The sequence below is a fragment of the Ranitomeya variabilis genome, chromosome 1, assembly GCF_051348905.1.
Source record: "Ranitomeya variabilis isolate aRanVar5 chromosome 1, aRanVar5.hap1, whole genome shotgun sequence".
In the NCBI taxonomy this organism is placed as follows: domain Eukaryota; kingdom Metazoa; phylum Chordata; class Amphibia; order Anura; family Dendrobatidae; genus Ranitomeya; species Ranitomeya variabilis.
In genome coordinates this window covers 275,024,047-275,038,778 of record NC_135232.1, presented here as the reverse complement: position 1 = coordinate 275,038,778, position 14,732 = coordinate 275,024,047, and positions in this window count along the sequence as shown.

Below are 14,732 nucleotides of genomic sequence, written 5' to 3'. Positions count from 1 at the left end.
GTGGGGGTTCTAGCTGTGGAATCATAGTGATTATATAACCCTTTAAGATAGCTTACTAATTACCTGCAGCTACCAGTAGAGAAGGATTTCCATGTTTTTTGAAAATCTACCATAGAATAGGGAATGATATACCTCAACACTCGTAATATTGTCACTGTTGGTTCCTGGTAGTTCAAGAACAACTCAAAATGTACAGACATACATTTCTGACATTTACATGAAAAATATCAGTGATCAATATAGCCACCCTTCTTTTCAATACAGTCATCCATTGAGTCTGTCAGTTTCTTGATCTGTTGACAATCAACTTTTTGGGCAGCCCCGGACAGTGATCAGAGAGGTGACTGCTTTCTTTCACCATAAATGATCCGTTTAAAAAGTGCCCACAAGTTCTCAATAGGGTTTAGATCAGGCAAGGAAGGGGTTATGTCATTATTCTTTCATCTTTAAAGCCTTTACTAGCCAAGTAGAGGAGAACTTCGATGCATGCGATGTAGCAGTAGGTAGTAGCTTTGGGAGTTGATTTTGAGTCCAACTAGCTCAACTTTAATAATACCAACGAGTACTAGTGTCCCACCTCCACCTTGCTCGTGTTTTGAGACGAAGTGGGAGGTCTGTGCCTGTTAGGCCGGCGTCACACATGCGAGTTTTACGGACATAAGAGCGCAGAAACTACGTCCGTAAAACTCGCATAACATACGGCACAATTATTCTCAATGGGGCTGCTCCTATCAGCCGTATATTACGGATCCGTAATATACGGCTTTCTACGGCCGTACAAAATCGCAGCATGCTGCGTTTGTCAGCGTATTGCGCAAAAAAAATCGCCAATGAAAGTCTATGGGGGCGAGAAAAATACGGATTCCACACGGACCAGCAGTGTGACTTGCGAGAAATACGCAGCGGTGTTAGTGAAAAGTCGGTAATTCAATTGCCGGCTTTTCATTTCTCTTGCACAAACCCGACAGGATATGAGACATGGTTTACATACAGTAAACCATCTCATATCCCCTTTTTTTTTGCATATTCCACACTACTAATGTTAGTAGTGTGTATGTGCAAAATTTCAGCGCTGTAGCTGCTAAAATAAAGGGTTAAATGGTGGAAAAAATTGGCGTGGGCTCCCGCGCAATTTTCTCCGCCAGAGTGGTAAAGCCAGTGACTGAGGGCAGATATTAATAGCCAGGAGAGGGTCCATGGTTATTGGCCCCCCCCTGGCTACAAACATCTGCCCACAGCCACCCCAGAAAAGGCACATCTGGAAGATACACCTATTCTGGCACTTGGCCACTCTCTTCCCACTCCCTGTAGCGGTGGGATATGGGGTAATGAAGGGTTAATGCCACCTTGCTATTGTAAGGTGACATTAAGCCAGATTAATAATGGAGAGTCGTCAATTATGTCACCTATCCATTATTAATCCAATTGTTTGAAAGGGTTAAACACACACACACATGATTTAAAAGTATTTTAATGAAATAAACACAGCGGTTGTTTTAATTTATTGCTCTCTCAATCCATTTGCAGGCCCTCGCTTGGCAAAATAATAAACGCACAAGATACATACCTTCTGATGTCCGATCACGTCCAACGAGGTAATCCATCTGAAGGGGTTAACTAATATTACAGGCACGAGCTGCGATAAACCACTCGCTCGTGTCTGTAATCCCCCGGGTGCTGAAAGGAAAGCTGGATCTGTACTTACATTCAGTCGCGGTGATGCGCCCCTGCTGGATGTTCTCATGAACTGCAGCCTGGGAACTTTTTCCCACGCTCCAGGTCATATGAGGACATCCACCAGGGGGCGCATCACCGCGACTGAAGGAAATGTAGGTCAATGACCTACATTTCCTTCATTCGCCGGGGAATTACAAGCACGAGCACACCGCTGCATTAGCAGGGCTCCTGCTTGTAAATTATTTTAACCCCTTCAGATGGATTACATCGTGGGACGTGACGGTTCAGCTGAGGGTATGTATCTTGTGCGTTTATTATTTTGCCAAGCGAGAGCCTGCAAATGGATTGAGAGAGCAATAAATTATTAAAACAACCGCTGTGTTTATTTCATTAAAATACTTTTTAATCATATGTGTGTGTGTTTTTTAACCCTTTCTTACAATTGGATTAATAATGGATAGGTGACATAATTGACGCCTCTCCATTATTAATCTGGCTTAATGTCACCTTACAATAGCAAGGTGGCATTAACCCTTCATTACCCCATATCCCACCGCTACAGGGAGTGGGAAGAGAGTGGCCAAGTGCCAGAATAGGCGCATCTTCCAGATGTGCCTTTTCTGGGGTGGCTGGGGGCAGATGTTTGTAGCCAGGGGGGGCCAATAACCATGGACCCTCTCCTGGCTATTAATATCTGCCCTCAGTCACTGGCTTTACCATTCTGGCGGAGAAAATTGCGCGGGAGCCCACGCCAATTTTTTCCGCCATTTAACCCTTTATTTTAGCAGCTACAGCGCTGAAATTTTGCACATACACACTACTAACATTAGTAGTGTGGAATATGCAAAAAAAAAGGGGATATGAGATGGTTTACTATATGTAAACCATGTCTCATATCCTGTCTGGTTTGGGAAGGAGAAATGAAAAGCCGGCAATTGAATTACCGGCTTTTCACAGATATCGCGCTGAATAAAATCTAAATACAGAATATATATATATGTGTCTCAATGATATATATATATATATATATATATATATATATATATATACACACTGTATATATGTTTTCCCGAACATTTGAGCACATAAATCCATTAGATGTCGGTTTTGCAAGCCTGCGCGAAAATCTCGCAGTACGGATGCCATACGGATTACATACGGAGGATGCCATGCGCAAAATACGCTGACACACCCTGACTACGGATCAATATTTTGGGAACATTTCTCCGTATTACGGCCGTAGTACGGACGTATAATACGTGGCGTATTGTCTTACGCCAAGTGTGACGCCGGCCTTATTTATCCAGCTACAAGCCCATCCATCTGGTCTTTTTAAGTGTCACTCATCTCATCAGTCCATAAAATCTTTGAAAAAGCTGTCTTTAGATATTTCTTGGCCCATTCTTGATGGTGGTTGGGTTTCAGCCTTACCTTGGCCAGGTCTCTGAAAACCTTGTATTTCTGGGCCTCCAGGGAGGTTGCAGATCTGTAATATGACAGTACTTGAGGATCATGGGTTCCAGGTTGCTTCACGTTTCATTCTTCTCAAGCTGCCTAATAAGCTTACATACCTTGATAAAGGATGGTATATCATTAGGCCGCAACCTCCCTCATTACACAAATACACATCACCTGCTTTGCTTTATACACTCACTATACACTATACAATCCTTCAAATTTATACAGTTTGGAGTGTATATGGAGGTTCTGTATGACATCCGATTTACTTTTTTTTTTTTTGGGGCACTCATAGACTCCAATAGGCGAGTTTCATCCGACACACGGAAAACACTAGGTCATGCTGCTCATCTGCACTGCCCTATTGAATAACATTGGTCCTAGTACTGTCCATGTGCTGTCCGCTTTTTCACAGACAGCACTCACACCAGAAATACAGTCTTGTGAATTTGGCCTAAAAATGATATTGTCAAAATACTCGCTTGCCTAATAATTTGTGCACCCATTGTATAAATATAATGTAAGTACGCTGTCAAGGGTAACTTATAAAAGGCACGAATGTATTGAAGAATGTTGTAATGCAAAGAGGAAAGTGAAGACATTTAGCATCTATCATAAAATTCTGACTTTACAATTGTTGAATTATCAAACTACCTCAATACTTGTGGATTGTACATGGATTACTTCCAGGATGTTTGTGGACTGTGATATAATGATGAAATGTGAGCGATATTTTATTGTGAAACCGTTAAATGTACTGAGTGAAATAATTAAATGCAATAAAGGTTTTTTTTGTAATGGCTACGTATTCTATATCTAAATTCATGCATGTGTTCACTGACCCTCAATACAAAACCATACTGCATATATGTATTTACTATTTTTCTATTGAAGAACCCACAGAAGCACTACAAATCTATCCAAAATGCTTTCTCATGCATGCTAGTCTTGAATCAAAAGCGAGCCGGATTAAGGTGCCCCAAATTAGGAAACATACCGAAGTTTAACACATCTTTGGGCTACCTGTAAGATAAAAAATTAAATATTCACCAGTCATGAGCTAGGGTATATTTTATAGGCAATGTATGTCAGTTTTCTCTCATTTTTCACCTTCCTGACCAAACCAAATTTTACGAGTCTTACCAGTTTTACTTTGAGGTAGCAACTCTGGAAGACTACCGGATTCCACCATTCTGAGATTTTGTTTCGTAACACATTAAACTTCATGATAGTGGTAAAATTTGTTTCGATATGACTTGTTAATTTCTGAAAAAATCTAAAATTAGGCATTTTTCAAACTTTACATTTTTTTTTGCCCTTAAATCAGAGTTATGTCACACAAAATAGTTAATACATTTCCCACATGTCTACTATAGGCTGGTTTCACACTTGCGTTTTGATCTGCAGCGTTTTAGCGCTAAACGCATGCGTTTTTTTTTCTATACTTACCATTAAAAAACGCATGCGTTTTTTAGCATGCGTTTTGACGCGTTTTCGGCAACGCATGCGTTTTTTGACGCGTGCGTTCAGTTGCAGAAATGCAACCTGTAGTAATTTCTAGCGGCGTTTTTTTTGCCGCAAAAAAAAACGCATGCGTTTATTCGCGGCAAAAAAATGTATTGCTGTCTATGTAAACGCATGCGTTTTTAAGCACATGCGTTTGCTTGCGTTAAAAACGCATGCGTTTTTATAGAAAAACACAAGAAAAAACAAAACCCTAAGCACAAGAAAAAACAAGAAAACCCTAACCCTAAACACAAGAAAACCCTAGCCCTAGGGTTACTAGGGATCCCAACCCTAAGGTTAGGATCCCTAGTAACCCTAGGGATCCTAACCCTTAGGGTTAGGATCCTAACCCTTAGGGTTAGGATCCCTAGGGTTAGGGTTAGGATCCCTAGGGTTACTATAAACAGAAATAGCTAGGGTTAGGGTTAGGATCCCTAGGGTTAGGGTTAGGATCCCTAGGGTTACTAGGGATCCTAACCCTAGCTATTTCTGTTTATAGTGGGTTTTCTAGTTGATTTTGATGATTGGCAGCTGTCACACACTTCTCAGCATGCGTTTAAAAAACGCAAACGCAGGAAAAACGCATGTAAACGCGTTTACATGCGTTTTTTCACCACCTGCGTTTTGATCTGCAGCGTTTTAAAAAAAAAAACGCAAGTGTGAAACCAGCCTTACATCTGCACAATTTTTGAAACATTATTTTTTTGTTAGGGAGTTTAACCCTTTTCTGACCTCGGACGGGATAGTACGTCTGAGGTCAGAAGCCCCGCTTTGATGCTGGCTCCGGCAGTGAGCCCGCATCAAAGCCGGGACATGTCAGCTGTTTTGAACAGCTGACATGTGCCCGTAATAGGCGCGGGCAGAATCGCGATCTGTCCGCGCCTATTAACTAGTTAAATGCCGCTGTCAAACGCAGACAGCGGCATTTAACCGGCACTTCCGGCCAGAAATGAGCGCATCGCCAACCCCCGTCACATGATCGGAGGTCAGCGATGCTTCTACATTGTAACCATAGAGGTCCTTGAGACCTCTATGGTTACTGATCCTCGGTAGCTGTGAGTGCCACCCTGTGGTCGGCGCTCACAGCACACCTGCATTTCTGCTACATAGCAGCGAACATCAGATCGCTGCTATGTAGCAGAGCCGATCGTGTCGTGCCTGCTTCTAGCCTCCCATGGAGGCTATAGAAGCATGGCAAAAGTTAAAAAAATATAAAAGTTTAAATCGCCCCAATCAAAATAAATCAATAAAAAAAAAATCAAACCTACACATTTGGTATCGCCGCGTTCAGAATCGCCCGATCTATCAATAAAAAAAAGCATTAACCTGACCGCTAAACAACGTAGCGAGAAAAAAATTTGAAACTCCAGAATTACGTTTTTTTGGTCGCCGCGACATTGCATTAAAATGCAATAACGGGCGATCAAAAGAACGTATCTGCACCGAAATGGTATCATTAAAAACGCCAGCTCGGCACGCAAAAAATAAGCCCTGAACCGACCCCAGATCATGAAAATGAGAAATGGAGACGCTACGAGTATCGGAAAATGGCGCAATTTTTTTTTTTTTTTTTTTTTTTTTATAGCAAAGTTAGGAATTTTTTTTCACCACTTAGATAAAAAATAACCTAGTCATGTTAGGTGTCTATGAACTCGTACTGACCTGGAGAATCATAATGGCAGGTCAGTTTTAGCATTTAGCGAACCTAGCAAAAAACAAGTGTGGGACTGCACTTTTTTTGCAATTTCACCGCACTTGGAATTTTTTTCCCGTTTTCTAGTACACGTTTCAAAAAACTGACCGTCACATCCAAACATAGACTAAGTGTAAAGAGGTGCTGAACCTAGAGTCACCAACTCAAGTACAGTCAAGTAAATAAGGCAGTACACTGCAGCGCTGAAACATGCAAACATGAAAACTGAACTGCATTACTGCACTAGAAATATGAAAAATGAGAGCGTTCTAGTACAGGACATGGTAAAACCAATGATGTTCAAAAGTACAACTCGTCCCTCAAAAATAAGCCCTCACATGGCCAAATTGACGGAAAAATAAAAAAGTTATGGCTCTGGGAAGGAGGGGAGCGAAAAACGAACACGGAAAAACAGAAAATCCCAAGGTCATGAAGGGGTTTAATGGGTTAAAATTTGACCAGCAATTTCTAATTTTTCCAACAACATTTACAAAACCATTTTTTTTTTAGGAACCACATCCTTGTATAAGAATATAAGGATAATCATTGCCGCGTACATAAAAACAACATACCATTGTAACAGTAAAGGCACTTATGATCACATATACCAACAGAAAGCAACACAAGTGCTGAGAAGTCTCATAAAATATACAATTTATTGAAAATGTTAAAATTATACAAGGAAAATAAAGATGTGAATAAATGCAGAGTATCCACAACTATACATAGATGATTTGTAAAGAATGTGCTAGGTACACAGACAACAAAGTTTCAGCCAGAACTCTTACGGTAGCTTCACACTAAGCGACGCTGCAGCGATACAGACAACGATGCCGATCGCTGCAGCGTCGCTGTTTGGTCGCTGGAGAGCTGTCACACAGCTCTCCAGCGACCAACGATGCCGAAGTCCCCGGGTAACCAGGGTAAACATCGGGTTACTAAGCGCGGCCCTGCGCTTAGTAACCCGATGTTTACCCTGGTTACCAGTGTAAAATGTAAAAAAACAAACACTACATACTCACCTTCGCGTCCCCCGGCATCCGCTTCCCTGCACTGACTGAGCGCCGGCCCTAACAGCAGAGCGGTGACGTCACCGCTGTGCTGTACTTTTACTTTACGGCCGGCACTCAGTCAGTGCAGGAAGCGGACGGCGAGGGACGTGTGACAGACATCAGAGGGTGAGTATGTAGTGTTTGTTTTTTTTACTTTTACGATGGTAACCAGGGTAAACATCGGGTTACTAAGCGCGGCCCTGCGCTTAGTAACCCGATATTTACCCTGGTTACCATTGTAAAACATCGCTGGCATCGTTGCTTTTGCTGTCAAACACAACGATACACGGCGATCTGACGACCAAATAAAGTTCTGAACTTTAACCAACGACCAGCGATATCACAGCAGGATCCTGATCGCTGCTGCGTGTCAAACTCAACGATATCGCTATCCAGGACGCTGCAACGTCACGGATCGCTAGCGATATCGTTTAGTGTGAAGGTACCTTTAGTTTATACAAATAGGGTAGCATGTACTAAAGGTACCTTCACACTAAACGATATCGCTAGCAATCCGTGACGTTGCAGCGTCCTGGATAGCGATATCGTTGAGTTTGACAGGCAGCAGCGATCAGGATCCTGCTGTGATATCGCTGGTCGTTGGTTAAAGTTCAGAACTTTATTTGGTCGTCAGATCGCCGTGTATCGTTGTGTTTGACAGCAAAAGCAACGATGCCAGCGATGTTTTACAATGGTAACCAGGGTAAATATCGGGTTACTACGCGCAGGGCCGCGCTTAGTAACCCGATGTTTACCCTGGTTACCATCGTAAAAGTAAAAAAAACAAACACTACATACTCACCCTCTGATGTCTGTCACACGTCCCTCGCCGTCCGCTTCCTGCACTGACTGAGTGCCGGCCGTAAAGTAAAAGTACAGCACAGCGGTGACGTCACCGCTCTGCTGTTAGGGCCGGCGCTCAGTCAGTGCAGGCAAGCGGACGCCGGGGGACGCGAAGGTGAGTATGTACTGTTTGTTTTTTTACATTTTACACTGGTAACCAGGGTAAACATCGGGTTACTAAGCGCGGCCCTGCGCTTAGTAACCCGATGTTTACCCTGGTTACCCGGGGACTTCGGCATCGTTGGTCGCTGGAGAGCTGTCTGTGTGACAGCTCTCCAGCGACCAAACAGCGACTAAATAGCGACGCTGCAGCGATCGGCATCGTTGTCTGTATCGCTGCAGCGTCGCTTAGTGTGAAGCTACCTTAAGGATAAAAGGACCACAGATCAGGCATAATACTTACATCAAGTGATGCAATACGGTAGTGTATAGTCCCAGCCCCAACTCGCGTTTTACACATGATTCGTCAGGGGGAATGTCACGACATGGCTTATTGGCATATCTCAATTAATTGTAAGACCTGAAAAGGTTCCAAAAGTATTTATTATGGAGATTGCCTCCTTTAATGAAATGGGCCAATCATTTAGAATTAGTAATATATCGTAGCATAAAAAGCTACTTTTTCAATTAAAGAACCATATTTAAATTGTTGATATTCTCAATGCTGCTGCCAAAGGCTCAATTGCTATTGAGAATAACAGTGGAGAGAGGGGGCAACCCTGATTCGTTCCCCTGTGCAAAGAGAAGCTACCGGATACTAACCCATTTGCTTTTACTTTAGCCTGTGGAGCGGAGTATAGTAACTTAACCCATGAAATGAATCTCTCACCAAAGCTCATATTTGAAATCACCAGCCATAAGTATTCCCACTCTATAATGTCAAACACCTTCGCTGCAAATTACACCACTGAGTCTGATATTAATTGCTGTCGACTTATTCAGCATGAATCCTGTGTGATCTTGATGTTTGATATGCGTAATGTCTCTAGCAAGACAGTTTGCAAGGACTTTAGGTAGTATTTTAATCTCCATATTTAGTAGCAAAATTGGACAATATGATTTTGGGAGCTGGGGATCTTTATCTTGCTTAGGAATAACCACAATAGTGGCTTCATTCTTAGAGGGTGGCACTCCAGCATCTTCCAGGTTGGTATTAAAAACAGATCTTAACTGAGGCATTAACCCCTTCATGACCTTGCCATTTTTTGCAATTCTGACCAGTGTCCCTTTATGAGGTAATAACTCAGGAACGCTTCAACGGATCCTAGCGATTCTGAGATTGTTTTTTCATGACATATTGGGCTTCATGTTAGTGGTAAACTTAGGTCGATAATTTCTGAGTTTATTTGTGAAAAAAAACGGAAATTTGGCAAAAATTTTGAAAATTTCGCAATTTTCACATTTTGAATTTTTATTCTGTTAAACCAGAGAGTTATGTGACACAAAATAGTTAATAAATAACATTTCCCACATGTCTACTTTACATCAGCACAATTTTGGAAACAAATTTTTTTTTTGCTAGGAAGTTATAAGGGTTAAAATTTGACCAGTGATTTCTCATTTTTACAACAAAATTTACAAAACCATTTTTTTTAGGGACCACCTCACATTTGAAGTCAGTTTGAGGGTTCTATATGGCTGAAAATACCCAAAAGTGACACCATTCTAAAAACTGCACCCCTCAAGGTGCTCAAAACCACATTCAAGAAGTTTATTAACCCTTCAGGTGTTTCACAGCAGCAGAAGCAACATGGAAGGAAAAAATGAACATTTAACTTTTTAGTCACAAAAATGATCTTTTAGCAACAATTTTTTATTTTCCCAAGGGTAAAAGGAGAAACTGGACCACGTACGTTGTTGTCCAATTTGTCCTGAGTACGCTGATACCTCATATGTGGGGGTAAACCACTGTTTGGGCGCACGGCAGGGCTCGGAAGGGAAGGAGCGCCATTTGACTTTTTGAATGAAAAATTGGCTCCAATCTTTAGCGGACACCATGTCGCGTTTGGAGAGCCCCTGTGTGCCTAAACATTGGAGCTCCCGCACAAGTGACCCCATTTTGGAAACTAGACCTCCCAAGGAACTAATCTAGATGTGTGGTGAGCACTTTGAACCCCCAAGTGCTTCACAGAAGTTTATAACGCAGAGCCATGAAAACAAAAAATAATTTTTCTTTTCTCAAAAAAGATTTTTTAGCCCACAATTTTTTATTTTCCCAAGGGTAACAGGAGAAATTGGACCCCAAAAGTTGTTGTCCAGTTTCTCCTGAGTACGCTGATACCCCATATGTGGGGGTAAACCACTGTTTGGGCACATGCCGGGGCTCGGAAGGGAAGTAGTGACGTTTTGGAATGCAGACTTTGATGGAATGGTCTGCGGGCATCATGTTACGTTTGCAGAGCCCCTGATATGCCTAAACAGTAGAAACCCCCCACAAGTGACCCCATTTTGGAAACTAGACCCCCCAAGGAACTTATCTAGATGTGTGGTGAGCACGTTCAATCCCCAAGTGCTTCACAGAAGTTTACAACGCAGAGCCGTGAAAATAAAAAATCATTTTTCTTTCCTCAAAAAAGATGTTTTAGCAAGCAATTTTTTATTTTCACAAGGGTAACAGGAGAATTTGGACCCCAATATTTGTTGCCCAGTTTGTTGTGAGTACGCTGATACCCCATATGTGGGGGTAAACCACTGTTTGGGCACACGTCAGGGCTCAGAAGGGAAGTAGTGACATTTGAAATGCAGACTTTGATGGAATGGTCTGCGGGCGTCACATTGAATTTGCAGAGCCCCTGATGTGCCTAAACAGTAGAAACACCCCACAAGTGACCCCATTTTGGAAACTAGACCCCCGAAGGAACTTATCTAGATGTGTGGTGAGCACTTTCAACCCCCAAGTGCTTCACAGAAGTTTATAACGCAGAGCCGTGAAAATAAAAAATAATTGTTCTTTCCTCAAAAATTATGTTTTAGCAAGTAATTTTTTATTTTTGCAAGGGTAACAGGAGAAATTGGACCCCAACAGTTGTTGCCCAGTTTGTCCTGAGTACGCTGGTACCCCAAATGTGGGGGTAAACCACTGTTTGGGCGCACGTCGGGGCTTGGAAGGGCGGGAGCACCATTTGACTTTTTGAACGCAAGATTGGCTGGAATCAATGGTGGCGCCATGTTGCGTTTGGAGACCCCTGATGTGCCTAAACAGTGGAAACCCCTCAATTCTAACTTCAACACTAACCCCAACACACCCCTAATCCTAATCCCAACTGTAGCCATAACCCTAATCACAACCCTAACCCCAACACACCCCTAACCACAACCCTAACCGCAACACACCCGTAACCCTAATTCCAACCCTAATCCTAACCCTAATCCCAACCGTAACCCTAATCCCCACCCTAACCACAACTGTAACCCCAACACACCCCTAACCCTATCCGTAACCCTAACCACAAGCCTAATCTTAACCCTATTTCAAACCCTAGCCCTAATTCCAACCCTAACTCTAATTCCAACCCTAACCCTAAGGCTATGTGCCCACGTTGCGGATTCGTGTGAGATTTTTCCGCACGATTTTTGAAAAATCTGCAGGTAAAAGGCACTGCGTTTTACCTGCGGATTTACAGCAGATTTCCAGTGGTTTTTTTGTGCGGATTTCACCTGCGGATTCCTATTGAGGAACAGGTGTAAAACGCTGCGGAATCCGCACAAAGAATTTTCCGCACCATGGGCACAGCGGATTTGGTTTTCCTTAGGTGTACATGGTACTGTAAACCTGATGGAAAACTGCTTCGAATTCGCAGCGGCCAATCCGGTGCGGATCCGCGGCCGATCCGCTGCGGATCCGCGGCCGATCCGCTGCGGATCCGCGGCCGATCCGCTGCCGATCCGCTGCGGATCCGCGGCCGATCCGCTGCGGATCCGCGGCCGATCCGCTGCGGATCCGCGGCCCATCCGCTGCGGATCCGCGGCCGATCCGCTCTGTGTGCACATGCCATAACCCTACCCCTAACCCTACCCATAACCCTAACCCTACCCATAACCCTAACCCTACCCCTAACCCTACCCCTAGTTCTAACCCTAGTTCTAACCCTAGTGGAAAAAGAAAAAAAAATATTTTCTTTATTTTATTATTGTCCCTACCTATGGGGGTGATAAAGGGGGGGGGGGGGTTTATTTATTATTTTTTTATTTTGATCGCTGTGATAGAACCTACCACAGCGATCAAAATGTACTTGTAATGAATCTGCCGGCCGGCAGATTCGGCGGGCGCACTGAGCATGCGCCCGCCATTTTGGAAGATGGCGGCGCCCAGCGAGGAGACGGACCGACACCGGGAGCCTCGGTAAGTATAAGGGGGGGGAGATCGGGGCACGGGGGGGGGGCGTCGGAGCACCGGGGGGTGACATAGGAGCAGGGGGAGAGCGGGCAGGAGGACGGGGGAGAGAAGCACAGGACGGAGGGGACCGGACCCCATAACGGAGCACTGGGGGGGCGATCGGTGGGGTGGGGGGGGGTCACTTCAGGTTTTCCAGCCATGGCCGATGGTATTGCAGCATCGGCCATGGCTGGATTGTAATATTTCACCAGTTTTTTAGGTGAAATATTACAAATCGCTCTGATTGGCAGTTTCACTTTCAACAGCCAATCAGAGCGATCGTAGCCACGGGGGGGTGAAGCCACCCCCCCTGGGCTGAAGTACCACTCCCCCTCTCCCTGCAGATCGGGTAAAATAGGAGTTAACCCCTTCACCCGATCTACAGGGACGCGATCATTCCATGACGCCACATAGGCGTCATGGGTCGGGAAGGGGTTAATATATCACTGAATTCCTTAAATACTTCTTCCGGTAATCTTATCTGTCCCTAGGGATTTATTGTTGGCCATCGAGTTCAATGCCATTTCAAGCTCATCTACATTAAGGAGAGTGTCTAACAAATTAATTTGTTCTACTGTCAATTTAAGCAAATTAAGTTTGGCTAAAAAGCCCTGTAACTCCTCCATAGAGGATAACAACTCTAGATTCATAGCGTGTTGTAAAAAAAACAAAGGGAATCTGTCACCCCAAAAATGGCCTATAAACTAAGGCCACCGGCAAGCCGAGGATGTTTGTACTAAAACCTGGTCTCTTCCCTTCATTGTAATAAAAGACATCTCCTGTTGGAAGTATTATTTTTCTTAATATAAATATTTTACTATCCAATGTGGAAGGTCGGCTCACTTAGCTGCTCCTCGAGGTAGACCCAGGCACATGTGTGGTTAATGTCTCTGGGTGGCTTATTGCATCATAAACCAAAAAAACAAACTGGTAACAGAAAACAGCCTGTCTGGCTCAAATGAAAATAAAAAGTTCATATACAGTCCTGCCCAGGTCCTCTGGGACAACACGTATGTCAGTTCTCTCAGGAGCTAGCAGTCAGGAGGCTTCCTATCTCCACACAACACAGACAGAAAAAAAACCTGGATGGACATTTATTTACCCAGTCTCACCCTTGAGGTGGAGATATGGTGAGTAGTCATGCCGCCCATCTCTTACCTACTCACCTAAAAAGCCGCCCATAACTTGGCCGCTATATTCCTTCAGCACATAGCATGCTGAAAATTAACTTATGGGTTTCTAGATCATGGAGGAAAGCAATCTCTGTGACACATACAGTGGGGCAAAAAAGTATTTAGTCAGTCAGCAATAGTGCAAGTTCCACCACTTAAAAAGATGAGAGGCGTCTGTAATTTACATCATAGGTAGACCTCAACTATGGGAGACAAACTGAGAAAAAAAAATCCAGAAAATCACATTCTGGTTTTTTTATCATTTTATTTGCATATTATGGTGGAAAATAAGTATTTGGTCAGAAACAAAATTTCATCTCAATACTTTGTAATATATCCTTTGTTGGCAATGACAGAGATCAAACGTTTTCTGTAAGTCTTCACAAGGTTGCCACACACTGTTGTTGGTATGTTGGCCCATTCCTCCATGCAGATCTCCTCTAGAGCAGTGATGTTTTTGGCTTTTCGCTTGGCAACACGGACTTTCAACTCCCTCCAAAGGTTTTCTATAGGGTTGAGATCTGGAGACTGGCTAGGCCACTCCAGGACCTTGAAATGCTTCTTACGAAGTCACTCCTTCGTTGCCCTGGCGGTGTGCTTTGGATCATTGTCATGTTGAAAGACCCAGCCACGTTTCATCTTCAATGCCCTTGCTGATGGAAGGAGGTTTGCACTCAAAATCTCACGATACATGGCCCCATTCATTCTTTCATGTACCCGGATCAGTCGTCCTGGCCCCTTTGTAGAGAAACAGCCCCAAAGCATGATGTTTCCACCACCATGCTTTACAGTAGGTATGGTGTTTGATGGATGCAACTCAGTATGCTTTTTCCTCCAAACACGACAAGTTGTGTTTCTACCAAACAGTTCCAGTTTGGTTTCATCAGACCATAGGACATTCTCCCAAAACTCCTCTGGATCATCCAAATGCTCTCTAGCAAACTTCAGACGGGCCC